We start from the raw sequence: 27,324 nt of genomic DNA on the forward strand, positions 1-27,324 counted from the left end.
TAATATTTCTATGTTTTAATAAATGTAAAGTTGTCATTGTGACTAACGTATGGCTACAGTGCCACTTGTACGCCCGTTGTATTCACTAACTTAACTGCAGCGCGAATAATTCGAATAAGATTACTTCTTATTGTTAGATTTAGAGTTGAACAGTTGAATATATAACACCAGTTTGCAAATTAATCAAGAATATTTGATGTGTGATAGGTGCGCGACTGATGCATTGAGATGTATTCTTGAATGATGGTCAGAGTGAAAGGTAATGTATTGAATAACGCAGTGGGCATGTCATAAAAATTTTAAACAATCAAGCAAGACGGAGTGGGTGGTCTCCTTTTTGAAGAATTGTCTCTCTGAACAAAACTTTTTGAAGGTGTTGTGCTGCCAGCAAGCTGCTTAGGATAACGTATATGATTTTGAGCATAGATTATTTCGGTGCATGCGTCTTGAGAAATTTATATATTTTTGGGACTATGAATTTCACTTAGTCTCAGCCTGTTTTCCAGTGATCTCATATTTTATAAATGCGAAAGCTAACTTCTGTTTGAAAACACCAGTAAGCAACTCCAAACTTCGGTATAATTTCTACGTTATGTTACTTCATTGTTGAAATCAACTTTTACAGTTATGAGTGCGATAGCAATAATGAACCTTTTATTCCGCAGAGGATGTTTGCAGCGCTTTACAGTGTCAAAGTTCGAGATTTTTACTACAGGGTTTCGTGATTTTATATCGTGGTTCCAAGCACTTACGCCGCACTTGTTATCTGTCGATGAAGCGTATTGCTTTAATTTCGTCTCTATGTTCACTGTTCTACCTTGAATTACGGTTCTGTTAAATGATAATTTGCTATCAGTCCTCCATAGCATTTACATGTGTGCTTATTTAAATAAATATCTTGTCAAAAGTATAAGCCATCCATTGAAAGCCATATTATTTTTACGCGATGGTAGTATTTTCATCGTAGTTATCTTCTGAATTTCATTAGTTTCGTTATTCCTTTCGTTAGTGAAAGTTTATGCTAGTGAGACAGCTTCGGGACTGAACTACACTTGGTTTCATGCTTTAAACATGCAGTGCATGGCCAAATGCTTCTATTTCAACGAGCTACTTTGATATTTAAGATCATACACTTCCCATCATCTGACTACATTGCAATGATTGGTGTCGACAGTTATCAGGAGCTGTAACGCTAGGCGCGCTATGCAGCCCCTTCGGAGGATAATATTCAGAGCTGAAAAGAAAGTCATCCGAGATGTGAAAGCGGCCCTGCCTGAGGCTCTCGAGGATCAGGATGCAGTCGTCAGCAGGCTGTGGCCCACGTCGAAACCAATGACGTTGGACGCATGCATTTGAGGCCATCCTAAATTTATGCAGCTGGCTAGCACAGATGAAAGGAGAGAACGAAATCTTCACAATTTTCGAAGGAGTTAATCTGTGTCTTTTCTTTTGGAGCCGAGTGGAGAGTGACAACCAAAGGCTTCGCTGACTAACTGCATGGGCTGCAAATTTCTATACCTGCTTTGTCGGGTAGTGATTTCTAAGACTCGTCTTGATAAATCTGGGATTCATCACACAAAGAAAGCAGCTAATCCTGTAGCAGAGTACTTTCGGACTGCTGATGAGGTTTTTTAGTATAGGCGGTAATCTGAGGCACTCTGATGAATACTACTCAGTCGATACGCAGCGTAAAGACATTTAGATTGTCAAAGTTTTATCAGTAAATTGTTGAAGTATTCATAACAAAGTTCCCAAATTTACTGCCCTCCAGGAAATTTCTCGCGCTCGAATAGTTCTCGGAGCATAGAGCTGGCTGAACACCGAAGTAGGAAACTCAAAGATATTTAGCAAGTAGTGGAACATATATATCGGAAAGAGAGATCAGTGGCCGCAGGGGGGGGGGGGGGGCGAGTATTCATTGCAGTTGACGGAAATATTGTCTCCAAGAGATCTAAGTTTAGTGCGGTGTGAAGTTATCTGGTCGCGTATAACAGGTCTAAGTCAAACTAAGTTAACTACAGGATGATTTTACTTGTCACCTCATTCCGCTGTGACAGTTCTAGAGTCACTATAAGAAAGACCTTGTCAGTAGCGCGTAAATGCCCAGGTCATGCAATACTAGTTGGAGGCGACTTTAACGTACGGAGTACTGATTGGGATGTCTATGGATTCATTGCGTGGGTACAGACAGAGCGTTGTACGAAGTACTACTGGACACGCTTTCTGAAAACAATCTTGAGCAGCCAATTCGGCTGCCCCCACGCACTGGAAACATCTTAGACCTTGTAGCTGCCAACTGGCCAGACCTTATTGGCAGCGTCAATAAGGAATTGGGGATAAGTGATCATGATGTTATTATGGTATATATGGTTACGGAAGTTAATAAATCAGTCAAAAAAGTTAGGGGAGTCTTTCTGCTAGCAAGAGCAGGTAAGCAGTTTTCAACCCCTCACAGTGACAGTGAACTGACATCACTTATTTCCAGTAGGATTGACGTAGAGGAGTTATAGGCCAGATTTAAGGAGGTTGCAAATCTTGCTCTGGAGGTTTATGTGCCTAGTAAGTGGATAAAGAATGGGAAAGGCTCACCGTGGTTTAATAAAGAAATTTGGAGGATGCTGAGGAAGCTGTGGCTATTGACTCTCGGTTCAAAAGGGAACGCACAAATGACAACAAGCGAAGGTTAGTAGAGATTCTTGTGTCTGTGTAAAGATCTATGCACGAAGCGTATAACAACTAACACCGTTATACCTTAGCAGAAGATCTGGCAGAGAACGCGAGAAAATTGTGGTCCTATGTAAATATGCTAGTCGATTCTAAGGCTTCCATCAAGTTCCTTGTTGATCAGTCTGGTGTGGCAGTTGAAGTCAGTTAAACGAAAGCAGAAGTTTCACATCTGTCATTTAAGAAACGGTTCACGCTGGAGAAAGGCAGAAACATACCGTCATTTGACTATCGGATAGACTCTCATATGGTCAACACAGTAAAAAGCAACCCTGTAGTGCAGAAACAACTGAAAGATTTGAAAACAAATAAGACACCAGTTCCAGATTAAATCCCAATTGGGATTCACAAAGAGTACACTCCGGCATCGTCCCCTTATATAGTGTGCATTTATCGCGAAACTATTGCCCAGCGCCAAGTCCCAAGCGACTGGAAAAAAGCGCAGTTGATACCGGTATATGAGAAGGGTAAAAGTATGCAGACCCAAAATTACAGACCAATATCGCTAACTTCGGTTTGTTATGAAATCCTTGAACTCATTCTCACTATGAACAAAGTAAATTTTATTGTGACCGAGAAGCTTATGCCCACGCATCAGCATGGTTTTACAAAGCATCGCTCGCGTGGAAGACAGCCTGCACCTTTCTCACATGATATACTGCAAACTATGGATGAAGAGCAACAGGTAGATTCCATATTTATAGGCTTCCGGAAAGCATTTGACACGGTGCCCAGTATAGGTCGTGTTGTGTCGACAGAAGTGCCGACACAGTGTTATTTTGAGGGGGCCGTTATGCACGCTATAAGCTCACCCAGAATATCGTGAAGTCTGAAACAGGATGCTCAATGAATGCTAATATAAAAAGTACGTTGCTTTGGGAATACTTAACTTTAATCCATCCTTTTGGTATACATCGTTTATTGTGAATACAAGTAAGACTCTCTCCAGATATGATTAACTGCGCCTTGCTAGGTCGTAGCCATGGACTTAGCTGAAGGCTATTCTAACTGTCTCTCGGCAAATGAGAGGAAGGCTTCGTACGTCTAGTCGCTAGCAATGTCGTCCGTACAACTGGGGCGAGTGCTAGTCCGCCTCTCTAGACCTGCCATGTGGTGGCGCTAGGTCTGCAAGTACTGACGGTGGCGACACGCGGGTCCGACATGTACTAATGGACCGCGGCCGATTTAAGCTACCACCTAGCAAGTGTGGTGTCTGGCGGTGACACCACATTCCTCCCCCGCAAATCGGCGAACGGTCGTGTTATAAGGCTTCCGCCCGCCGTGGGGAGGCCCCCATGTTGACGTAGGCGATGAGGTGGGGAGCCTAACAGGCGAGGCTGTGCCACCCGCACCCGGCCATTCGGTCCGAGGGGAGCTAGGAAACGCCTGGAAACCTACTCCAGGGTGCACGTCAACATGCGGCGTATGCGCCCGTAAAGAGACAGGAGGGGCCGAAGGGTCGACGTCCATTGCGTCGGGGTATCCGACGCGCGATGACGCCATGTGGTCCGGAGCGAAGGACAGCTGGTCACGGGAAGCGATCGGCGGCGCGTGACCCAAGGAGGCGGATGGCGGCTGCAGCGAAGCATCCTCTGCGGGCGGCGCCGGCGGCGGCTGCGGCGGCGACGGCGGCTGCGCGACGCCATGAGGCAAAATGGAAGGCATCGTCGGTAACACCTGGGGATGAGGCGAGCCAGTAGATGGGTCCCCAGGGCGCTGACCGGACGGCTCCGTCGCTGAAAGCAGACGGGGAGCGGCAGAACCCAGGCGACGACAGAGGCGCAGCTGATTGAGATGCCGACGCACCTCACCAGACGCCCCCAATACCAAATACATCGCGCGGCCGAGGCAGCGAAGAATGCGCCCTGCGAGCCAACGCCGTGAACCGCGATAGTTGCGATAGAATACAACGTCGCCTGGAGCAAAAGCAGGAGTCTGCCGCTGCACAGGAACCTGATGCGGCGGATGCAGCAAAGGCATCAACGTTCGATGAGGACGACCGTGAAGCAACTCAGCCGGCGAGCGACCATCGCGGGGCTGAGAGCGATACGAAGACAAAAAGAGCAACAACGCGTCCTCCCGAGAATGCGACTCTTTCAACTTCAACATCTGTGACTTGAAAGTCCGGACCAATCGTTCAGCGGCACCGTTTGAACGAGGCGAAAACGGCGCGGATGTCAGATGTTGAATACCATTGGCCTTGCAGAATGACTGAAATTCTGCGGACATGAATTGTGGGCCATTGTCGGAAACAATAGTCTGTGGAAGACCTTCAATGCAAAAGATAGCAAACAACGCTTGGATGGTGGCAGATGACGTCGTGGAAGACATCCGGACAACAAAAGGAAAATTACTGAAGGAATCGACAACAACCAACCATCGAGCATTCCAGAATGGACCAGCAAAATCTATGTGTAAGCGTTGCCAAGGGGAAGTGGCTTTTGGCCATGCAAAGAATTTCCGCGGCGGTGCGGATTGTTGTTCGGCACACGCCATGCAAGAAGAGCACATATGCGTAATCGCAGCATCGATTCCGAACCAAGTACAGTGCTGACGAGCAAGTTGTTTCGTACGCACTATACCCCAATGTCCTTGGTGGAGAAGCTTTAATACAGAGGACTGTAACGAACGTGGGACCACGACCCTAGTCTGATCATTATCAGAACGCAACAACAAAACACCACGTCGTACAAAAAGTCTCTCCTTGTGAGCAAAAAATCTGCGAACCAACGGATCCTCGATCCGCGACTTTGACAAGGGCCATTGCGTAGCAACAAAACGCAAAACGGTAGCAAGGACAGGGTCAGCAGCTGTGGCCGTAGCTACACGACGAAAATCAATCGGAAACGATTCGACCACGTCATCAATTTCCGCATCAATGAACATGCAAGCAAGTTCGGAAGAATCGAATGCTTTATCCTCAGCAACAGGCAAACGGGACAACGCATCGGCGTTTCCGTGCTGAGCAGTGGACCGGTACAAGATATCGTAGCGGTACTGCGAGAGGAAAATAGACCAGCGAATGAATTGCTGCGCTGTACGTGGAGGTACAGGCTTGTTCCGAGGAAAAAGCGATGTCAAAGGTTTGTGGTCTGTGATGATGGTAAAGTGACGACCATACAAGAAATCGTGAAACTTTGTAACACCAAACACGAGAGCCAAAGCTTCTTTCTCTATCTGGGAATAATTGCGTTGCGCTGACGACAGCAATTTGGACGCAAAGGCAATAGGGCGATAATGCGAACCATCTTTGTGCGCAAGCACAGCACCGATCCCGAAATCCGATGCATCTACCATCAACAAATGGGGTTTCTGGGGATCGAATGGCGTAAGGCAAGTATTTGAAAGCAACGCCGATTTCAATTGGCGAAAGGCGCGTTCGCATTCCGTCGACCAGACGAACGGAACACCTTTACGGCGTAAGCGATGAAGCGGAGCTGAAATGGAAGAGGCATGAGGAAGAAATTTATGATAATAGTTAATTTTTCCCAACACACTCTGCAGCTGCTTCACATTTTGCGGCGAAGGCAAGTCCGGACTCGGATGTATGCCTTGGGCATTAATGACATGTCCCAGATACGGCAAGTCACGAGCAAAAAACACACATTTGTCCTTCCTCAAGCGAAGACCATTCTGTCGCAAGACCTAAAATAATGTTCGGAGATTTTGTAAATGTTCTGCTTCTGTCTTTCCGGGGATCACTATATCGTCCAGATAGTTTGCTGCAGTAGGGACCGACGCACAAATAATTTGTAAATATCGCTGAAACAATGCAGGGGCGGATGCACACCCGAATGGCAGTCTTTTGAATCTGTACAATCCAAGATGCGTGTTAACCACCAATACGCGCTGGGAGTCTTCGTCCACCGGCATTTGCAAGTACGCATCTGCTAGGTCCAACTTTGAAAAATATTTTCCCGGGCTCAGTTTGTCAAATAGATCTTCCGGGCGGGGCAAAGGAAAAGTAGCAGTCACGAGTTGTGGATTCACTGTTGCCTTGAAGTCCACGCAAAGTCTCAATTTTCCGGAAGGTTTTTGCAAAATTACTAAGGGTGAGGCCCAGAGAGAAATCTGCACACGTTCAATGACACCTTGGGATTCTAAATCGTTTAATGTTCTTGCGACCTCATCACGCAATGCGTGGGGAACATTGCGCGCTCTGAAAAATTTCGGTTGCGCGTTGACTTTTAGTTCCAAATGTGCTTCATAGTTCTTAGCGCAACCAAGGCCCGGTGCAAAAATGTCTGCAAATTCCTCACATAGACGAGTAACACTGGCTGAAGGCACAGTCTGGTTCACTGATAGGACCTGATTCACTATTGACAAGTTAAACAACTGAAATAAATCTAAACCAAGCAAGTTCACTGCAACAGAAGAACGAAGAACGTAAAACGACACAAGTTTTGTTTGTCCCTTGTAAGTGGCAAGAAGGCTGCACTGTCCTAACACAGGGATATGCTGTCCTGAATAACTAGTGAGCTGAACTTTTGCGGCACGCAACGGCGGTGCACCCAGTTGTTTGTACGTGGCGTGATTGAGCAATGAAACTGCAGCTCCGGTATCGAGCTGGAACGGTATCACTTGTCCGGCAAAGTCCAAATCTACAAAAAATTTATTGTCCTGCTGACGACAAGAGCGACTGTTTTGTGCAACTTGAACAGACACTGGTACAGAATCACTTGCGACGTGACGGGATTGCCGTCGACGTCGACGCACACTTTTTGTGGGACAAACACAGTCACAGTTAGAGAGAGGAACACTGGGCGGAGTGGCATTAACTACATGAATGTCCATGGGCGAAGGTTCCCAAGCCTGAGTGTCCTTGGTTCGATTCCGGCGCGAAGCAAATGGCCTGGAATGGGTGGCAGTGTCCGATCTAAGCTTTTTCTGGCGAACACTTTGAACATGTCCTTTCTTATTACAGAAAAAGCAAATAGCATGGCGTGACGGGCAATTCTCACGCGAATGTCTAGTTGCACACCGCGGGCATGATTTCAGCACGGCATTTGCTCGCTTTCGCGGGGCACATGTTTGTGCGGACGTGCGCGAAGGCTGGTTACAGTTGCTTGCAGCGCGCCCGGCGGGCCGGTTGATGCGACACACAGCTGGCGAAGTTTCAAAGGATTCCTGAGCAAAGTCAAGTGTGTCTTGCCTATCCAATATGTCTATCACTTGTTGAAGGGAGGGATTGACTAGTTTCTAAATCTGTTCCCTTATGCGAGCATCAGAAACGTTCTGTGCTATTGCATCACGCACCATTGTATCTGAATAAGGAAGGCCACAGTCACATTCAAATGCGCAGTCCCTAGTAAGGCCTTGCAAAGTTGCAACCCACTCCCTATTAGTTTGACCGGCCGTACGTTTTGTACGAAAGAACGTATACCTTTTTGCAACGACATTTACTGTTTCTTTGAAATAGGCATCTAAAGCCGACACAATTTCTTCGTAGGACAGAGTTGCTACGTCGCGTCGGGGAAACAATTTCACTATCACACGGTACGTTTGCACGCCGACACAAGACAATAAGTGAGGCTGCCGCTCGTTACCTTGAATTCTGTAGGCGGCGAGATGGAATCCATACTGGCGTGACCACTCCGTCCACGTTTCGTCGTCGGGACGAAATTGACGAAAAGAGGGTGCAACTGCGTGTTGTGGCTGCGGGAGCGATGAAGCGGCGGCGGCCGCATCGTTTTGCAGCGCACGTTGACCCTGGACGAGCTGTCCCAGGGCATCCAACAACGCCTGCGTCTGTTGATTCTGCAAGCGATAAAATTCGGACAGTACATCTGGAGAATGTGGCGAAGCCATGACAAGTAAATGTAAGCAAGTAGAAAGAACAAGACCCTTTTTTAACTCGTCGCCATGTGTTGTGTCGACAGAAGTGCCGACACAGTGTTATTTTGAGGGGGCCGTTATGCACGCTATAAGCTCACCCAGAATATCGTGAAGTCTGAAACAGGATGCTCAATGAATGCTAATAAGAAAAGTACGTTGCTTTGGGAATACTTAACTTTAATCCATCCTTTTGGTATACATCGTTTATTGTGAATACATGTAAGACTCTCTCCAGATATGATTAACTGCACCTTGCTAGGTCGTAGCTATGGACTTAGATGAAGGCTATTCTAACTGTCTCTCGGCAAATGAGAGGAAGGCTTCGTACGTCTAGTCGCTAGCAATGTCGTCCGTACAACTGGGGCGAGTGCTAGTCCGCCTCTCTAGACCTGCCATGTGGTGGCGCTAGGTCTGCAAGTACTGACGGTGGCGACACGCGGGTCCGACATGTACTAATGGACCGCGGCCGATTTAAGCTACCACCTAGCAAGTGTGGTGTCTGGCGGTGACACCACAGGTCGTTAATAAAGGTACGAGCGTATGGAATAGGTTCACAGATATGTGAGTGACTTTGTGACTTATAGAACGGAGTTTGTTGTCCTTGACGGTGAGTGTTCACAACTGGCAAGGGTATAGTAAGAAGTGCCCCTGGCAAGTATGATAGTACCGCTGCTTTTCTCTATATACATAAATGGTTTTGAGGAACGGGTACACGGCAATCTTTCGTTGTTTGCTGTTGATGCTGAGATGTACGGTAAGGTGTCGAAGTTGAATGACTGTGATTTCAGGCGTTCGCCAAGGTAGTGTTATAATCCCTTTGCTGTTCCTTATCTATATAAGGGATTTGGGAGACAATCTGAACAGCCGATTAGATCATTTGTAGATGACGCTGTCGTTTATCGACTAATAAAGTCACCAGAAGATCAAAACAAACTGCAAAACGATTTAGAAAAGATATCTGAATGGTGCGAAAATTGGCAGTTGATCCTAAATAACGAAAAGTGCGAGGTCATCCACCTGAGTGCTAACAGGAATTCGTTAAACTTCGGTTACACGATAAATCAGAGCTAATCTAAAAGCCGTAAATTCAACTAAATACCTAGGTATTACAATTGCGAGCAACTTAAATTGGGAGGAACACATAGAAAATGTTGTTGGAAAGACTAACCCAAGACTGCCTTTTATTGGCAGGACACTTAGAGAATGTAACAGATCTGCTAAGGAGATTGCCTACACTACGCTTGTCCGTCCTCTTTTAGAATAATGCTGCGCGGTGTAGGATCCTTACCACATAGGACTGACGGAGTACATCGGAAAATTTCAAAGAAGGGCAGCACGTTTTGTATTATCGCGAAATATGGGAGAGAGTGTCACAGTGATGATACAGGATTTGGGCTGGACATCATTAAAGGAAAGGTTTTTTTCATTGCGACTGGTTTTTCTCACGAAATACCAATCACCATATTCCTCCTCCGAATGCGAAAATATTTTTTTGACACCGACCTACATAGGGAGAAATGATCACCACGATAAAATAAGGAAAATCAGAGCTCGTACGGAAAGATATAGGTTTTCATCCTTTTCGCGCGCTATACAAATTGGAATAATAGAGAATTGTGAAGGTGGTTCTTGAACCCTCTGCCAGGCGCTTAAATGTGGTTTGCAGAATATCCATGTAGATGTAGATGTAGATGACTTACACAAAGCTTCTAGTTAGTGTGATGAGTAGCACCTAGCTCCAAATGTAAAACAACCTGAAGATAATGCGAATAGAAAGGTAAAACAAACACGTAGTGTTCGCACATAGCATTAGTAGTGCCCTACTTGACCAGGCAGGCCATTTAAATTTCTAGGCGTAACGTTGAAAAGTGATACGAAATGGAACGAGTATGTGAGGACTGTGGTAGCGAAGGCGAACGACCGACTATGTTTTATTGGGAGAATTTTAGGAGAGTGTGGTTTATCAGTAAACGTGACCGCATATAGGAAGCTGATGCGACCTATTCTTAAGTAGTTTTCGAGTGTTTGGGATCCGTACCAGGCCGTATTAGAATAATACAGCAAAGAAATTCAGAGGCAGGATGGTAGATTTGTTATTGATAGGTTCGAACAACACGTAAGTGTTACGGAAATGTTTTGGGAATTCAGATGGGAATCCGTGGAGGGAAGGTGGCATTCTTTTGGAGGAACATTACCGAGATAATTTAGAGAACCGACATTTCAAGCTGACTGCCGGACGATTCTACTGCCGTCAACAAACATTTTCGGTAAGGAGCACTAAGATAAGGTACAAGAGCCGTTTTTCCCTCACTGTGTTTACGAAAGGAAAAGGTAAGGAAATGAATAGTAATGGTAGAAGGTACACTCTGCCACGCGCCTTACGTTGGCTTGAAGAGTATCTATGTAGATTTAGACCACCCCACTAACGATCTGTGGAAGGAATAGTAGTGTGTCTGTTCCTTTGTAGATATGTCCTTTCCGTTTATGATTTAATGAGATGTCCTGTATATTTGACCACCTCATCACTACGAATTTACAGAGCGAAAATTATCCCTTTACAGGATGATGATATCCTGATTTCATCCTCTGTATTACTGCCTGAGAACTATCCTAGACGAGGCCATAGTCGCTAACCATGTCACTGGTCGTATCAGAAATGAAAAATTTTGCCGGCCGCGGTGGCCGTGCGGTTCTGGCGCTGCAGTCCGGAACCGCGGGACTGCTACGGTCGCAGGTTCGAATCCTGCCTCGGGCATGGGTGTGTGTGATGTCCTTAGGTTAGTTAGGTTTAAGTAGTTCTAAGTTCTAGGGGACTTATGACCTAAGATGTTGAGTCCCATAGTGCTCAGAGCCATTTGAACCATTTTTGAAAAATTTTGCCCGGTTAATCCTGCTTCGTATGTCGCTGCAAAGCCGGAGGCGCGCTGCGAGTTCCGATAAGAAAAGGAATCTGGTCTTCAGTTCCATTGCTCGTCGTCCAGCTTCAAACTCAGTGATCACGATGAGCTCGCTGACGCACGAGACACAACATTGGTTCTAATTAGAGCTGCGGTGGTATGCTATTAACGAAGACAGTACATAAGATGTGGAGTCCTGATGTGAATCTACAGGCGACTGATGCTCCAAACTAACACAGACTTGGACTACCTGTACGAACGCGTAAACTGTGCTGTGGATTTCTTAGACATGGGTGCCCATTCTCCAGTCAGCCTAAATACGACATAAATGCGGCTCACTTAGTTGCATGGCTTTCTCCAGTGAAAGTCGTCCTTATTTCTGTACTGAGTTACTGCCTCACTATGGCGGTAGTAACAATGGATCAACATTTCTTCCAGTACTACCGTTTGTGTGTTGATAACTGCGGTAATAATGATATTTTAAATCAGTGATGAGTGTGGAACATTGTTCTCCTAATATGGTGGTTATATATCTATCTATTTAAATGACAAGTCCATCTTTGTATACTCCTGGGAAAACCCTTATACGGTAAACCAGAACTCCACCGACAAATTTTCAGACGTTGTTCGCGAATGTTTTCAGAGTATTTTGGTGTAGGGGACCTTAGGTCTCCGATGGATCTTTAGAGAACAATTTGATTTCATTTGATGTCTTATCAATATTAGATTTTTGTCTGCATTACAGTGAAAATATCTGCACATCAGTGCGAAAGTCAGTGGTATGCACTATGTATCTTCTTTCGAAACAAACTTGCTCAATTCACGTACAGTACTTTCTGTTGCCGACAGTAGTGACTAGTTCACCCTCAGGTCTTGTGCTTAAAAATTCGGTAGTGTACTGTTGCATTCTCTTTTAGGTTTGTTTTTCCGGCATTGTTAGTTATACGGCAACAATGATATGCAGCAGCATGGATAGGCGTTTTGATGAAGAGCTGGCCGAAGTGCACCTCGTGTATCGGTTCACTGAATACAGTGGAAGGGCAGTACAAGAACGCTATGATCAGTTGTCGCCGCACTAACGGAAGCCACATCACGACTCAGGATGTTGCGTCACTCTGTGTTTTGGTAGGCGATGTGGCCGAGCGATACTAGGCGCTTCCGTCAGGAACCGCGCGACCACTAGCTCGCAGGTTCGAATCCTGCCTCGGGCATGGATGTGTCTGATGTCCTTAGGTTAGTTAGGTTGAAGGAGTTCTAAGTTCAAGGGGACTGATGACCTCAGATGTTAAGTCCCAAAGTGCTCTGAGCCATTTGAAACTTCTGCATTTTGTTTCCTACGTTGTTGTGACTGTATATTACAGTCTTTTTATTTGTTGTGAAGATGTTTTCACAGAAACAAAGGTACCTCCGGTAAGAAATAGAAAAAGTCATGATTACATTGTTACATCGGTAACAAACCACTGAAGACCGCGTGCACGGAGACGCCGGGTACCTTATGTCAGAATACTCTGAAAGTATCACTGAAAAGATCCTAAAGTTTGTCGGTGGAGTTCTGCTTCGTATTGTTTACTACTTATTCCCTTTATGATATACAGGATGTGGTAGAACTATGTTTTAAAAACTTGGGAGACTTCAGCGAATGAAATTGTGGCATCTTGATATGATGGACCAAAAGCCAGTAATACGAAATAACGAAATAAACTTCCTGCAGCACTATGCATTCGGTAGGCTAAACGAAACTTCTGCGAACTCTAGGTTGGAAAACTTTTATTGAGAAAACAGCAGAGTGCAGTCAAATGCTGTAAATAAAATCACTGGCTTCACTACTTCAGGGTATATGTTCAGTATGGCGACTGTCACCTTCTTTACATAATGTTCAAAGACGGACGGCTTTGGTCTGATTATCTATAAGATTCCATGCTCCCCTCTGACAGTATCAAATGTTGCAACGATGTGCTCGATACTCTCAGGTAGTGTTCCTACTGGCAACGAGTACTCGAAAACCTTACATAACTCAAGACGGAAAAGTCAAGAAGCTTGAGCGTCAATGGGCAGAGAATCCCCTTATGATTGCCCTCAGCCTGATATTTGTCCGGCCCGATAGTCAAAGTGCGCAGGTGTACCGTTCTGCTGAAACCAAAAACTAGCGCGCAGTGGTAAGAGAGCGTCCTCCAGGAGTTCAGTCAAGGTAGAACTTCAGACTGTACTACAGTTTTCCAATGGTTATTATACCAAGCACTCGAGATTCCGCTGGCGATTACAGTTCCTTCACTGCATTCGTATGATGGTCATGAGATTTAGCCGTAGAATCTCTACATTCTACGGTTTTCCCATGCAGTCTCAACTGCATCTGTCGATTGGACTCACTCGGAAAATGACATCAACAGACGTTGTCTTGGAAGTGCGTGCTCCATTCATACGAATTGTTAAGATATGTGGTCGAGTAAGGAGACCAACAATTCCATCTCAGGATTTTACGGAGAGTCTCACCTGGTAAGTCCTCCCTTGGGTAGTCAATGGATTTTCAGCAGCCCATTGGTGGCTACTGAGGGAATTGAAAACGCACTGTCTTGTGGAAGCCGACTTTTCAGTAAATAGTATGAGGTCTGGAAAATTCGGGACAGCGGCACATTGATGAAGGAACCACAGTGACATTTGCTGCTCTGTTTAGAAATCAAGCTGTTCCATAGTTTTACTGCTTCATCCGTGAGTTGGATGTAAGTGAGCACCGCGCAAAACCCCTCACACACTCATGTGATCTACGTGTATTGAATGGACATTTGCACGTGCGCTCGTTCGTGGATTCACAGCTACATGTTCCATAACGTCTTCTTCAAATTCAGGGCTTCGTGCTCTCCTTTCATCTGCCTGACGTGTATCAGCTGACGGTTCTTCTTTGCTCCACTCGATGATCAACACTGATGACTCATGGGATAATAGGAAATCGTATGTTTGGGTGTATTCATGCCTACAGCCGACGAGCTGCACAGGCATTCCCGCCATTTTCGCTGTAGGACAAATGAAAGTCACCAAATTCTCCTAGGGCCTGATTACCCTCCATAAAATCATAACTACAGTGCGTAACGCACAATAAGCACAAAACTGTACACTGACACACGTCCCCCAGCTGTGTGTGTACAGCACTGCGCCAGTGGATGAAAGGGGTGAACTAGCGGGCTTCGTACACAACTTTCTGTATACAGGCTCAGGTAGATGAATGTATCAATGGATCGAAAAGTACCTATCAAAGTGATATGAAGACAAATGCCTCCTCCTGCTGTAGATAATTTATTTCACATTTTCGTCTGTAGGTTCCTGGTATCAAAACGTTCTGAATGTCACCTAAAAGCTCCCAAATTTTTAAAACGTCAGTCTGTTACTCCCTGTATTTTAAGGTGGTCCTCTAGTGTGGCGTGTATTAGTGGTTCTATTACATTTAAAGAATCGCTAGTATTTAACAATCTTTGAATCTACCATGGATCTATAAACGGCCTTAACACTCTGATACGAACGTCAGCATTCAGTAGTTTATTTTTCCCTTACTGAATTCGAACTGACTTTACCATCTGTTTTATTACCAATTTCAGATTTGTCTGGGATTGATTTGAGACTCCAGTACATCTGTCATTTTTGTCGTGTTGTATTGTCGATAGACCGAGAAGTGCGTTCTTGCATCATTGTTATACCAGGACATATTGCAAAGTGGAACTACAGATAATGTGACATAAAAGCATAACCAACAGATAGAGAATACCATTTCCAAGACAGCGTCTGTTGATCTCATTTTCCGAGTCAGTCCAATCGACAAATGCAGTTGAAACTGCATGGGAAAACAGTAGAATGTAGAGATTCTACGGCTAAATCTCATGAACAGCATACGAATCCAGTGAAGGAACTGTAATCGCCACCAGAATCTGGAGTGCTTGGTATAATAACCAATGGAGAACTGCAGTACAGTGTGAAATTCTATCTTGACAACGCCGACTGCTGCCGAACGAGTATTGAGAGAACTAGATTAAGCCTTGCTCTGATACCAAAAGATGGTGTTCGATCTGTGGCGGTCCTCCGAACGTATCGTGGTTTTCGGTGTGTCGCAGAATAGTAATGAAAGGACACGTGAAGTTCTGCGAAAGAATTTTAGCCATGTGGTGTAGCCACGCGGTATGAGGCGCCTTGTCACGGTCCGTGCGTTCCTCTCCCCCCTCCCCCCCTCCATCGGAGGTTAGAGTCCACCCTCGGGCATGGGTGTGTGTATTGTTCATAGCGTAAGTTACTTTAAGTTAGATTAAGTAGTGTGTAGGCTTAGGGACCGATGACCTCAGCAGTTCGGTCCCATAAGACCTTACCACATATTTCCTATTTTCAAAGGGTTTTAATAGAAGTTACTGCCACAGCTACGGATTTGTTCGTAGCATACGATTTCAAACCTTCGGAGATATCGAAGATTGTGATGCATGAAGATGGTTGGAAATGTCTTTTGTGAACCCGTGGGTGAAAATTTTCGGCGATGTATACGTTCTGGTGGGATTAGCGGATGTGCGTCGAAACGCAGCTGATTAGTTGTGTATGTGCCCAAATGAAAACTTAACAGCAACAAGTAAGCACTGCGAGGCCATTGTCAGCTGTACTGTGCCACTGTACTTAACGGTTTCTGCTGCTGAGTTGCTTTTGTAAACAGCATCCCAATACGAGAAAACTAATTGCGCCTTTACCTGTGCTTTAGGTGCTTAGGCAGCGCACAACTCTCTTTGAAAGGAACAGCTCGATGTAGTATAGAGGCGCTCAGCGCATCTCCGTTTCCTTGCCCCACAGCAAATTCCCAGCAAATAGTAACCTGTAGCTATGATCCTGCAGCCAACCAGTCTATGGATTGAATAGAATTGCAAGCTAATAAAATAGACAGAAATACAAAATAGAAGTTAAAATGAATAATCTGGTAACAGAGTTTCTATTGAAATGGTTCAAATGGCTCTGAGCACTATGCGACTTAACTGCTGAGGTCATCAGTCGCCTAGTACTTAGAACTAATTAAACCTAACTAACCTAAGGACATCACACACATCCATGCCCGAGGCAGGATTCGAACCTGCGACCGTAGCGGTCACGCGGTTCCAGACTAAAGCGCCTTTAACCGCACGGCCACACCGGCCGGCTAGAGTTTCTATTACAACGTCTGTAATTGATATGGACGACAGAGAATTATGATGAAAAATGTTTGTGCAAGAAAGCATGTGTCATATAATCCGGAAGTGGTCCTAAACTAATCAGTTAAAATACAGACAGAAAATATCCTTGCTAAATGCAGTAAAGTTACTGTGAGAGCGTTATGAGAAAGGTAGCAAATCCTGCAAGCCAAATCGTAATCAAAGATATGGGAAAACTAAGTCCCCTCAGTAATCACAAAACACGAAATATTCTCCAGCTCGAAACAGTTCAGAGTTCAACGCGATGAGTAACAACTTACAAAATCCAATACAAAGAATAGTAACTCATATTCTGTCCAGCATTAATTACATAAAGAGGAAAATGTTAGACTCCTACTCTGCAGCATTTTTCGACCTCTTTAAATCTAATATCTCATCAGAAGTTAAAGTAGGATAAAGGCTGTTCATTGACCAGAATCAAACACACTCTCAATCGAATACCACTTGTTACCACAGGCAGTTGCCCAGAACTGCTCCCTTGAACTCTTCACAAGAAAAAGAACCAGTCTCCACTTTATACTTTTAGTGTTCCGCTATTCATAGCTTTTTTACAATCTGAAGGCTGTCACCAGAAAAAATAAATCGTTCTAAAATTTTGCAGATAATATTTTACACAATTTGATCACTCTCCAGACTAAACTTACTTAAATAAAGAAATTAACGTTTGGTCAGAATCAGACCATTCACAATAAATGTAAATAAATGCCTGTCCATAAATAAATAATCCAGTATTCTTACACAAGAGCCCTCACGATAAATGACAACAGATTATTATAAAATATTATTCATATTATTATTTGGGGCTGCTTGTCAGGAGTGTCTTTTGGTAGTCTTTTACAAAGGTTGTGTCAGCTAACACATGCAACTGAGCACTTCTTAAATTATCATGATGTTGTATGGCCAGTTGTAATAAATCCTTAAATAACGCTACTGGTAACATAGCATGTTGTTCATTAAGTAAATACACAAGTACTACAAAATGTGAGGTACTAATGATGAATTAATTTGCTATTTAGTCGTGGAAGATAAGGTGTTGTGGCAAACATTAGCATAATGAAACATAAAAAACGTAATCAATCAAGAAATAAAATAAATACACATTCTGAGATTTCAGCGATAATAGCTATAGTCCAAAGATGCGAGGCGTGTTTTTTAAGTAAGTACCGATTTGAAATTTAAAACAAGACGTGATAAGATATCTCAATAATTTTATTATTACATGAAAGCCTGTACCTTAATCTACGCACTGACGCCATTACAGTCCGATTGTTCCTTGTTTACGTTGTGTACTGAGTGTTTAAGATGCCTCAGATAATCGTGAGTCCCGCCGACTGTGAAGTACGGGCTGTTATAAGATTTCTTAGTGCTAAAGACCTAAAAGCGATCGATATTCATCGTGAGATCTGTGCAGTTTACGGGGAAAACGTTATGAGTGATGGAATGGTAAGAAAGTGGGTGAGAGCATTTAAAGATGGCTGCACAAATGTGCATGATGAACAACGGAGTGGGTGTCCTTCGGTCGTTAATGAAAGTTTGGTGCAGGAAGTGGACAATAAGGTGAGAGAAAAGAGACATTTTACGATTTCCTTCTTGTGGGATGACTTTGCTAATGTTTCTCGTAGTGTTTTGTATGGCATTGTGACCCAGCACTTGAATTACCGAAAATTGTGCGCACGTTGGGTACCGAAAATGTTGACGGATGTGCACAAAACCAAACGTTTAGACAGTGCATTGACGACGATGATGATTTCTGAAGGCAAATTGTTACGGGCGATGAAAAATGGGTGGCCTACGCCACACCAGAATCATAGCAGCAGTCCATGGAAGTTGAACAAGGGCATAGTTTTGCTGGAAGGCAATGCCCGTCCGCATGTGGGGAATTAGGCCAAAGATCTCATCACATCTTTTCGATGGGATACTCTAGATTATCCTCCGTACAGCCCCGATCTTGCAACCAGTGACTACCATCTGTTCCTGCACTTGAAGAAACAGTTGGGCGGTCAGCGTCTTCAAGACGATGACGAAGCCAAAACAGTGCTGATGCCGTGGTTAACAGGTCAGGCGGCTCCCTTCTATGAGGAGGCTATTCAAAAACTGGTACAGCGTTATTACAAGTGCCTCAATGTTGCCTGAAATTATGTAGAAAAGTAGAACCCATTAGCGCCGTGCGTTGCCATATGGCAACCTTTGTAACACTTTTTTAAAATCGTTGATTCCAAGACATCAACGAAGCGAGAGTGTTGGCAGCACTGGATTCCGTTCCGCAACACTGTAAAGATCACTACAATGCGACGGTTTTAACAATAATTTAAAATTCTGGGGCGTAAGCAGTGTTGGAATCGCAGTTTGCTGAATGACGAAGAAAAATGGAGTATAAGCTCGAGTAAGTATGTTTTACACAGTAACTTACGATATATAATTTGGTTTTTTAGTATGGTTGTGCTTTAAATACTCAAATATATATTCTTTGGATGTTACTGCTTGCTGTGAAATAAATTACGTTCATTTAGGCCGTTTGAACGTCGGTGTTGCCATATGGCAACGTTAGGAGCTTGTACTCAGTAAAAGGACGAATTTGTCGTTTTTGTTTTAGTAGAGGTTTCTCGCTTTCTTAGGCGCTGGAAATTCTTTATAATGATGATATTGAAGGTGATGTATTTGTTGAGCCCCCAGATTCGAATAGAGAACAATGATGGATTATTGTATGTGCGGTGGCTGGACAACTCAGTATTCACAATGATCTCTTCTTCATGTGGTACACAAGAAGCTGGCCAAGCCAAAAGATTCTCGCAACTAAAAAAGCGAAACATAGTGATTCCCAGACCAAAACTTATAGCCAAATATAATACATATATGGGAGGTACTAATCAGGTGGATCAGAATCTAGCATGCTATCACATTGCAATATGAAGCAAGAAATGGTACTGGTGTCTCTTTACTTGGATGTTAGATGTCACCATAAAAAAAGTTGAATTTTCTATAATAAAGCAAGAAACCAAACTATATCTCATCGTGATTTCAAGAGAGAAGTAGCAACAGTGTACTTGCAAAGACACCGAGCTTTACCAAAAGGAGCCAGACCATCTGCATCAAGGGCATGTTCCGACAGCCCCATATCAGATTCAATTAGGTTTGGTGAGACTGACCACCTCGTCCAGCACACAAGACGAAAGAAGAAGAAAAGGTGTGCACACAAGGACTGCAAATCTATTGTGAGAACAATGTGTTCAATGTGTAATGTAGGATTGTGTATTGACTGTTTTATTCCATTTCATGTAAAATAATACTGAGTTCAAGGTTTGATTTTTGATTATTAATTGTACTGTGTTATAAAATATCAATTGTGTGATGAAGACTGAATAATAAATTTGCACAAAACTTGTATATGTAATAAGAAATTTCAATAACCTAATTATTTTAGTTGAAGTTGTAATCCATATAAATTTTGGTAGTGAAAGCGCCTAGCGTTGTCATGTGGCTACATCAAATATCTCGCTAATGGCGGTAATGACTTTCGTCGAAACAACTCTGTCGTGTAATTTATGCCTTTTACAGACATAATAACGTAAAAGTTTTTAAAACACCACGAAAAAATTATTTCCGGCGCTAATGGGTTTTCTACAGGCTTTTATGTAAAAATAAAATTATTGAGATACCTTAGCACACCTTTTTTTTAATTTAAAAACGGTACTTACTTAAAAAACACGCCTTGTATGATCTGAGATATGGTATGGTGTTCAAAAATTGCTAATTCATAGGTTCGTTACGACAATATTTTCGAGTATGGAATATTAAATTCTGTTTTTCCAAAAATATTCAAATATTATTTTATCACTGGAGGTGCCTAATTTTTCTGGGATCACAGATGTATCAAGATTTGCTTTAATAGTTCCCTGTGAGTTATTACAGATTTTTGAAGAGCTGTAAGAAGTTACCTTTCAGCTTGTCTTACGATCCGACATTTCTTGGAGCAGACTGTTACTCATCTTAAACCTCAAAATTCCACGTACCGGGATATACCCATTTCCAGCCATTCAGTTCTTTTCCCTGTATTTGATCTCACCTGGAGCGACCCATGACGTCCTTGTCAGGCCGACTCGCGCCCAGCCAAGAAAGCAAATTCAACCTTCTCCAACACCAGCCGTAAGTGGACGAATAATGCGCCCACATACTCGTAACATTACAGGTGGAATAGCATTCTCAAACACATCTAAGGTTTTCACATTTGCTTTCGCAGATACAAAGCAAGAAACAATTCCACCAACAGCAAGGAAAAATCCCGTTCATAAAGTTGCTACTGAATCTGGCGCCTGTTTCTGTTCGTCGTCAGCCAATTCGGTTTGCCTGCGTTATTGGTGATTAGCTGCTCGAATTAGAAAATTGGCAAAACCTTAACAAATGTCTATAAGAAGTTTGGAGGACTTTATGCCACCCTGTGGAAGCAAGATTTGCTGACAAATTCTGAACGAGATATAATTTAAGCACATTAGAGCTTCACAATTTCTTTAACATTTTTTGAGGATCTAGAAGGCTTACCACGCTGGAAAAAGATGGAAATAGAGAGCCGTTAGAAGAGAGCTGAGCACATCGTAGTGGTTTTGTTATTCTGTGTGATAGTGTCAGAGGTATGCACAATAAAGAGCAATACGATACCCCATAGGTATTTCGTGATTTAGCCACTGACGGCACAGTTGACGTCCCATCCTGCTTCGTATTTGGCAAATGTGCTGGTGATGCATTCTCGACATGGCAACCTGTATAGTTAACTGCCAAATAGCCATGCACAGTGCCCTGGTGAAGTCACAAGCAGCCATGAATGACAGGAGTGAGGGGTGTGTGATGGGACACGAAGCAACAACATGGAGACAGCGCTAGGGGCCATGGGCGGTGCCAGTAGGTGAGGACATCGTGAGAAGTGCTGAGCCATGGATGGTAATTCATTAAGTTGACCAGTGAGCAGCTGCTGGCAGCCAGTGACAGCGACTCCAGGTGTATGGAAGAGTGGGTGGTTGGTGTCTTCAGAGGGTCCAATCAGTAAACCAGATGTGGACAGTACGCAGACAGACAGCAAGGAAGCACAATAACCAGCGAGCAGCTGAGTCAGCTGGACAAGTTCGCATGACGAACAGTTGAGGCCGCCTGTTGGAGTGAGGGCCTGAAATAACAGCGACTTGTTACCAATAGACGATGTTGGTCAATGTTCTGGGCGAGTGCAGGCTGCATGGTGTCTTGGATCAAGAGAAGGTCGCACTGATGAGACACAAGCAGATACTCACTGTAGTGTGTGCTCTTGAATGGCGGAGCGCGAAGAGAGTGTTATGCCACTTGTGCTAATGAAAACTCTGGCTGTGCAGACGATTTTTTCTGCTTCTGTTTCATATATTTTAGCATACACGCATTTTTATTTTATTTTATTTTATTTATTTATTTATTTTTTGCAGCTTGCGTAGTTATTATTGGTACAGTTGCATGTTGTTTTGTGCTTGTAAAGTAATTTCTATATAGAGCAGGTATGTTACTGTGTTGGTTCTGTTGTGTTACGTATTAAGTTAATGTATATTTGTTGTATAAAATGCTGGTCAGTTGTACTTGTGTTTTATCTAATTAGTTCTCTCTAGTGTGTTTAAATCTTGTCGTGTATAAGTCCCCCACAACCGCCAGGCCCTTTCCACTAACTAAATTACCTTTACTGAAGCCTAAGAAAAAATTAGAAAATATGTATTTCACAGTACTGAAGACCAACAAATGATAATAGATATGAAGTTATGCAACTTAGAGCCACCGTTTATGAGTCGTGGCTGACTCGTGTCATGTCTTTTTTTAATACTCATTGGTTACAGCGCTGTCATCTCATTTCTTCTACGGTTACCGCCATGATCTTGCTGTCTTCTCTCCATGAGTGGCAGCAGCAGCGTGTATCGATACTGGTGCTGCTGTACTATCTTTGGGGTGGCGGATATATTTTACGGGTGTGTGGTGTGTGGTGTGTGGCAGTTGGTCGATTAGCGCAGAGCAGAGAGGAGATCTCCATCGCATGGAGTCAAGCTGGAGGCGATGGCGGCGTGCACGCGCAGTTGGAGTTGTGAGGCGCAAGAGTTACGAAGTTCGTCCCCCACCGATCTTGGACCCTAAAGTTGAGTGCTCACTTAACCTACTATCAAGCCTCAACTGCTATTATTTCTCTTCGTTTGATCCTAGTTGCTGCTTTCTGCGACATTCCCGCGAGCAACAATGTGTGTGCATTGAAGTCGGCTAGAATTGCAGCCGTTTTCTTGGATGAGGATTAACTTAATTTAATTCACTCCTTCATTAATGAAGTGCACCAGCGGTATCTTTTGCCTTGTGGCCGTTAACATTCCGGTTACCTGCCATGGCCGTTGACATAGTTTTTTGGCAGTGTATTTTCCTCGTCGTATTGTTGCTGTCCAGCATGGCATGTAGTTCGACAGCTGAGATGTGTTGGTGGTTTTGAGCTTTTATTCTGAATTGGCTGGATTGGCAACCAGTATCCAGAACGATAAACTATTGACGTCTTGTTGTCGTTTGCTCGTTGGGTGGAGCAGAGCTGATTTTGTTGGTTGGTTTGTCAACTGGCCTTCGGTTGGGTTGCCTTCGGATTAAGAGGTTGTTGGTGTGTCTGTGTGTCTCACCAAAACGTGCGTTAGTGTTAATTCCCATGCCGACCCTAGCAACCTTCTGAGCGCTGCTCCTTGTGTTTTACATAGTGATTTCGTTTTAGTCTTAAGTGCTCTGTGTGGCCTTCAGCCGACTTTTAGCTTATTAAAACTGTAAGTTTTTTTTCTCTTTATGCCTTAAGCCGTGAAATTATTTTCACTTCTCTCTTAAATTAAAATTTCAAAAATTTTGTCATGCCTTTAGGTCATAAGATTGGCATTCATTAGTATGTGGCCTTCAGCCGAGCTTAATCTCTCTTAAATAATAAATTCCAAATTCTGTCTTGCTCTTAAGTCATAAGATTGTTATTCTTTAGTACATAGTCTTCAGCCAAGTTTTAATATCTGTCAAAGTAAAAAATTAAAATCTTGGACTTGCCTTAAGTTATAACATTGTTATTCTTTAGTATGAGGCCTTCAGCCGAATTTGTATGAAATGTTTTAAGCTAAGGCCATCAGCCTATTAAATTGAAAGCCCCTTTTCCTAGGCTTTAAGTCATTAAATTGTTTGGTTGATATGCAGCCTTCTGCAGGGTTTCAGCCTATTTAGAATTAACGTTGAAAATATTTGTTTCGGCCTCAGGTCGTAACACGTATTTTTATTGAAGTAAAAAAAAACTTTTTTGGAAGAAGTGAAACTTCTAGAAGAACTGCTGTACGTCAATTCCTTGCTTACGCCTTGACCCTGGATTTTCCTATGTGGATTTCAGCCGATTTAAATCAAATCAAAGGAGCTCTTTCGTTAAAACCTTCCGAGCTTTTAATTCTTGCTTATATTACTGTGTGTTTTAACTAATAAAATTTATATTTTGATTGTAGCTGATAGTAACTTATTTTGGCCCCTTTCGACAAATATCACATCACACACTCTGTCCTACTAGTCCAGGATTTTCAGTTTACTACACGTTTTCCTTCTTTTGATGTAAAGAACCTGTCCTCAAAAGCCAGTAAAAGGAATTTATTTGTACCCTGTGATACACTACACAGAATGTAACTGGTGTAAGTACAGAGATTTCTACTGCTGACTCAGGATGGTGTATCGAACAACATACATCATTATTTAGGTCATTTGCACACTAATAAGAGAGGCTATTACAAGTCTTATGTTTTTTGTTTTGGTAGTACCCGTAAGCATGTTTGGCACAAGCAAGTTATTAATACTAATTTTCTCTGTGCAGCATGTCAGATATCGAAGTGTGGACTCGAGGAAGCAAATCGGATAGTCTATATTTCCAGCTGTTATCGACTTCACGGCTCAGCTAAGGTGACACAGAAAATATGAGGTCGTAAGTCTGTGACGTGTTTGTGGGAGGACAGTTCGAAGCAGAGAAAAAACTACCAACACTGTAATGTGTACTTATGAAGGTACCACATGTGAATATATCTGCTCTTACAGCCGTTGTACCAGGTATAAACCTCGCCATTTTGTATGGCTGCCTTTGAAGTGCAGACCAACATGGGCAATATGAGTAGATTACTGACAATTCAAGATATGTCGGAAAATGGCCAAGCTAAAGAAAAAGTCACAGAGAAGAGTTTCAGCAGGTAGGATATCAAGAAGCAGGCACAAAAGTTCCACTGACTTCGGATCGCCCGACATACGAAACTGTTTCTCAGCGAAAAGTTGTTGTAAGACGTCATGGTCTCCTGACTATCATTGCTTACATATTCCGCCCTCACAATCATATTCCGCACATCAAGACGCTTCATTCAGACCCAAACTCGATAAGATAAAGTCAATGTTGTATGAATTCATGTAAATGATATGCAAATAACTAGTAAATCGCAAATGCGCATCGAGATAGAAATACTCGAGGCTGGCGTACACACATACACATTCAAGACACGACGATCACAGGAGCTTTTAGTTCAGGAGAGCCGGCCGCGGTGGTCTAGCGGTTCTGGCGCTGCAGTCCGAAACCGCGGGCTGCTACGGTCGCAGGTTCGAGTCCTGCCTCGGGCATGGGTGTGTGTGAAGTCCTTAGGTTAGTTAGGTTTAAGTAGTTCTAAGGTCTAGGGGACTTATGACCTAAGATGTTGAGTCCCATAGTGCTCAGAGCCATTTGAACCAGTTCAGGAGAGGCAGACCGCACACTGGGAGGCCGGTCCCTTCAGAGGACGAACCAGCCTATCTACGTCGGATGGTGACCGCCCATTGAGCAGACAGTGTTTGACCGAGTGAAAGGCAGAATGACCCCGGGTTCGGCTTAAAAGCAAATTCCGCTACATTGTGTGGGTGCGCATTCTTTACAAACACAGCACATAGTTTCAGAGGTTTTCATAGAGAGACAGCAAACGCCAAACGCCGATGCTACAGATTTCCACATTGGTAGCCTTAAACGAAACGTCATTCTCCCGATTTAGAAGAGCAATGCTGATTGGCAGACGATATTCCTGACGCCTTGAGCTGAAGAAGTAATGGAAGAGACCAAAATAGATACCCCTTCACGTCTGGCGTGGAGATGGGTCGTTCCGTTGTCGCTCTGGGAGCGAGAACACATAACGAGAGTTTGTGTGCTCGTACATATACTCAAAGAGCAAGGAACAAGTCTCTCCTCAGTACTTCGCTGGGAGAGCACCTATGTCGAGAGTGAATCGGAGTGCTACTCTATATTGAGTCCTTGCGATTAAGCATTGTTCACTGCGTTGGCCGCCACAGTTATTGTGCGGTGTGAACGGACAGAGTTGTAGTTAATCGCCTGCGAGCGAATGTTTGAGTGGCATCGCGGTGGACTGGTTATCCGACCGGTGTACCACGCCAATAGTTAGACTAGGGGCGAATGACAGTCCTTGACTTCATCAAGGCGTAGGGAGAGTTTGATTGGCGAAGGTCAATCCAGATAGAACGAGAGTTATCTTATTTGTCAGCAACGAGCAGAGCAGGCAGCAGTCCTAGCAGATTACGGTATTGTGCGCTACAGCTCTTGCGAGCCCCATATTTCCTCCACAACAATACACTTCACTGCATTTCACACGTGACAGCCTCGACCTTACCTAGCAACATTCTAACAGATAATTATTCAAGTTGATAAGGTGCGGCTCTCAGCCATTCTGCCAAGTCAATAACAATCTTAAACTTTGTACTGTATAGAAATTTCATTAGCGAATTCTATCCTTAAGAGGCAACTTCACATTCCGAAAAGAACCCGGAAATAACTTGTTCAGTTCATAACTAAAAAGCCATTGTGATTTCTCAGAATTTTTGCAAAATAAATAATAATTATCGTTAGTTTCATGTTTGTCTTACACTAACTAGCACTATTCCAGTACCCAAGTATCCCACTAGTTACGTAAGAAATTTTGTGAATCCAGAAATATTTATTGCCGTAAGTTTTTCAGGCATTTCTATTTCTCTTTAGAACGTTAGGAGCGTCTCTCTGACTTCTGTAGTAGTGTGGGGGTGGAAATTGCATCTTGCAGGAGCCACAGGGTAAAGGGTACATCTCAGATTAATCCGTTGCGCAGAATGACAGAATAGCACCCACACGCTCACATTGTATAGAACTCAATCGAGCACAATTCAAAACAATTTTCATCGATTTTGATGTGGATTTTTGATATTTGGGAAGGCAATGATGGCCGTTGTCCGCAATAAGTGGACATTCGTATTGTTTAGTACTAACTATTAAAAGTATATTATGTACCTGCAGGGTACAGCCTGGTTGGTAACTTTTGCGTGAGACAGTACGGCGCGTCATCGTAGCCATGGTAGCCGCGTCGTGGCAGCAGGTACGGCACGGTAGTTAGAGCGGTGCGTGAGCGCGGCCGTCATCTGAGATAAGGTGACCCGGCCAGCGCTGGGCTGGGCCACCCCACGAGGTGAGGCGAGCTAAGGCGAGGTTTACGGCGACCCACCCCCGTAAACTGTCGCCTTTACTACCGGCGGCGCAGCGCGCGGGTCACTGCGGAGCCGGGGGCCGCAAGAAGACGGCGGGCCGTTATAACCACCGCTCTGTTAGCGGACGCCGCCCTCCACCGTCTTACGGCTCA

The sequence above is a fragment of the Schistocerca cancellata genome, chromosome 9 (genome assembly GCF_023864275.1).
Source record: "Schistocerca cancellata isolate TAMUIC-IGC-003103 chromosome 9, iqSchCanc2.1, whole genome shotgun sequence".
In the NCBI taxonomy this organism is placed as follows: domain Eukaryota; kingdom Metazoa; phylum Arthropoda; class Insecta; order Orthoptera; family Acrididae; genus Schistocerca; species Schistocerca cancellata.